Source organism: Mus musculus, chromosome 11 (assembly GCF_000001635.26).
Source record: "Mus musculus strain C57BL/6J chromosome 11, GRCm38.p6 C57BL/6J".
NCBI lineage: Eukaryota > Metazoa > Chordata > Mammalia > Rodentia > Muridae > Mus > Mus musculus.
Genome location: NC_000077.6, coordinates 31616039 through 31619760, shown reverse-complemented (window position 1 = coordinate 31619760; position 3722 = coordinate 31616039). Strand labels below are relative to the sequence as shown.

At 48.9% G+C, this 3722-nt stretch overlaps 1 long non-coding RNA gene across 1 annotated transcript; it reads right to left on the bottom strand.

The window, feature by feature from the left end:
• Positions 1-363: 363 nt before the first annotated feature.
• Positions 364-1957, bottom strand: Gm35063. The gene is made up of 3 exons (XR_381134.2): positions 1770-1957; positions 1166-1249; positions 364-659 (listed from the first exon to the last, which is right to left on the bottom strand). It is a non-coding gene; the product is annotated as a predicted gene, 35063 (long non-coding RNA).
• Positions 1958-3722: the final 1765 nt, after the last annotated feature.

Below are 3722 nucleotides of genomic sequence, written 5' to 3'. Positions count from 1 at the left end.
ATTCACCTTACCTTGAACACTGATCTCTGGGTATAGTCAAATCAAGGGGGTACCTGGGGCACAAGCGCTGCAGGGATCTGTGTGGAATGAGGGGACACACATACAGCTTTCACAAGCCCTAAATATCCTTGGACCATTTAATTCACATGTAACAAGGGGGTGCATACCAATTAATGACCAAAATAAACAGTAATCAATTATGATGACGGTGATTATGTTTTTGAAATTAGCCTGGGAAAGGATGACCAAAGCAATTTTTTATTCCAGCTCAGGAAAAGTGGGACGCCAGCTGGGGCTAATAAGACCTTTCATTACAGCCTTGAGCCCCATCCAGCTGCTGCAAAGAAAGCACTCTCTGTCTGTGGCCCTGCAGGCCCGGCCATGGCTTCTGCTTTTTAACAAGAACTGAAAGGTGGTGAGACAGACAGCTCTTGCCTTGGCACCACGGCAAAGCCAGCCTCTGAGAAGGCAGTGATTGTATCCATGACATCTCATAGAGGTAGAGAGGTTTCCTTTGTTCTGGTCTCATGCATCTCAGGTCCAGCCTGGGCTATGGGACTCTGACCCACTGGAGCCACTTGTGAGCAGTGAATGACCTGGGCAGAGCATCTGGGCAGGGAAGGATGCTCCAGGACAGTGGGTGATGACTGGCAGGATGACTGGCAGGGAAAGAGATGGAGGAGGTAGGCATGTATTTCCATACAAGGATCTATATGCCCTTTCTGCAGGTCCATCCCCCACAGATGCTGTGGAGATGCCACTGATAATTGCCTGCTGGCCCTTTGGTTCCAGGGATCTATTTCTCCAAGCACAGGATGGCCTCACAGTTACTTCCCTCTGCTTCAGCATGCCCTCTGTTCATCAAACCCATCACATCTAGCTAGCTCCGGCCTCCGTTTCCCTCTCACCACTTTTTCTGTGTCTCTGTCTCTGCCTCTGCCTCTGCCTGTTTCTTGCTCGTGGTGGAGAAGCTGAAGGCTTCTTGCTTAGTCACCTGATAATACAGTCAGAACAGTTTAAGGGTCGATGGGTGTGAAACTCCCTTCTCCCTCTCCCCAGTTCTGGAAGACAGGTAACAGGATGCTGGGAGCCTAAAGTACACCCAGGTCACAGTGGAATCCAGTGACTCGCAGAGACTTTCCCAGACACACACATGCACACTTACCAGGTTCAGATATCTGGAGTTGGTTTGGGCTGTCCTGAAGTGGAACATGGACAGAAGAGAGGGATGCTGTTGGAATCTCTCATCCTGCACAAGTAAGCAACCCATCCCAAATATCAGCGGCACAGAAGGTAAAGAAAGCTTGGCCTCCCTTGCTAAGCAAGCATCCAAATACCTCCCACATGTTGGCAAGCCTACAGAGTAAGTTTTGCCAGTGACCACCCCCACCCCCAACTAGCTATTTCAGAGAAACTGAGGTAAGAAGTTTCATTGACGTTCACCAGAAGCCAAGGCAAGAAGAGAAGGGTACAGGGCAGGGGTGTAGCTTGGGTGCTTGCCTTGCTTCTAAGAATGCCTGCAACCTAACATAAAACCAGGCAGCAGGATACACAGCTGTAACCCCAGCACTCAGAAGGCAGAGGAACAAAAGTTCAAGGCCATTCTCAGCTAAGTTCAAGGCTAGCCTGGTATACATATGATCCAAACTCAGCTAGAGAAGGCACCAGGGGAGAGGAGGCCTTGTCTGATAAAGTCTAGGTCTCCTGGGCTCATGAAGGACAGGTGATAAAGCCACAGGAAACCACAGTCGAAGGAGCATTAAACCCACATTATACCAAGCCTCACTCCTCAACTGGGCTACACAGCGGGCTGTGTCTGAGTGTTTCCCCTGATAGCTGGTGACTGGCTGCAGCCTGAAGCATTGCCAGAGAAGATTGTACTGAGGTGGCGATCTCAGGAGATCCCAGGAGAGAATCAAAATTCCAGGTTTGAGATATGGGTTCTATCAAAGACATACTACTGGTTTTACACCCTTGAAAAGTAAAATAAAGAAATACAATTTAACAAAACAACAACAACAAAAAAAACCAAAACAAAAACAAGAAAGAAAGAAAGGAAGAAAGAAAGAAAGAAAGAAGGAAAGGAAGGAAGAAAGAAAGAAAGAAGGAAAGAAGGGAAGGAAGGAAGGAAGAAAGAAGGAAAGAAAGAAGGAAAGAAAGGAAGAAAGGAAGAAAGGAAGAAAGAAAGAAAGAACAGAAGGAAGGAAGGAAGGAAGAAGGAAGGAAAGGAAGCTTTGCTGTGGGGAGCCAGCTGTGCCCTCACGTGGCTCAGCTAGGGCCTGGAGAGAGGAACCACCCCTCTCAGCACTCACCCCACATGGGCCCTGCGCCAGGTGCTTTGCGTAATCTAATTCCAAGCATAGCACAGAGCCCCAAGGCTTTCAATCCCACCTTATGGGTGAGGCAATCACAGCTTGGGAAGATTAAGGGACTTGGCTGAAGCCACTGGGAAGTCAGCAGAGGGCTTGAAATTGGAAGCCAGCTTGATCAAAGAGAATTTAGAGTCTCTTTGGAATCTGTTTCTAGGTGGACAAGTGACCTAGATGGGCCAAATGCAACTAGGCAACATTGACTAGATAGATTGGCCCAAGGGGACAGTAAGTAACCCTTGCTCTAGAAGGTCTAGGAAGATCTGGGTTGACAGGCCTGGGGTGGGGGAGGGCTTCTATCATTACCACCACCCCGGACCCCTTTTAGCTGTAAGTAGTGCCCTTGACTAAGTTTGATAGAGTAATCTTGCAGGATTCATCCAAGGACATAAAACCAAGGCCTTTCCTCTCTGAAAGCAGAGCTTGTTTAGACTTGTGTGAACTCGAGAGACTGGGGAGTAGGGACTGGCTATCAATCATCAAGAACATGTCAGGCAATCTTCATGAACCGCTGAGCTGATGCAAGGCCTTCTCTGCAGAATCCTGATTGATCTGGGGCCCCGGGGTTGGTCCAGTGTTTTGTTGGTTTGGTTCTCTGAGACCCTGGGGACAGAAGCCTTGGTTTCATGCAGGTTAGGCAAGCACAGCCTTAGCTCAACTTTATAGACCAGGGGACCAACTTCATAGAAGTTAGACAATTTGCCCTTCCTGGGGCAGAGCCAGAGACACTGGTCCTAGGAGCTACCCCCATACAGTGCTCTGTGCTTGTTGAGATCTGTCACGATTTAGTGGTGAAAGACTAATGTGGGGATTTTATCTCCCCAGCACTGTAGTCAGTGCTGACTCTCCAGGGATCTGGCCACTTTTCCATTACAGCCCCAAGTGCCAGTGTCACAGTCCTGAGGGCCACGCCCAGTGAGTCCCATTAGTAAGGCTGACATTGGCTTCTTCAAAGCCCACACACCAAGACAACCCGGCTCTGCTTTTGTGTGCATTTGTGTCTCCCCTGCACCCCCTTTTTTCTGTCTTGACCCATTCCAAGACCAGGAAATCCTCCCATACAGACATCTGTAGGCTGCTGCTGGGACCAAATTCCTCCTCTCTCATTCCGATGACGAACAGCGGGGGCCACCGTCTAGCAAGAATCTTCCATGAACCTAAGACCCACAACATAACTAGCCTTCTTCAGCTGACGTCATGGTTTTAGCTTCTCTTGGGATTATTCTCCATGCTTCCTTTGTTCCTGCGTCACCTGGTACGGAGCCAACTGCACAATACTCATTGCTCTGAAGGACAAGTAAGTGCCTTTATTCTCGTTGTCTTCAGAGTTCTCGGTGACAGCAACAGGGAAGA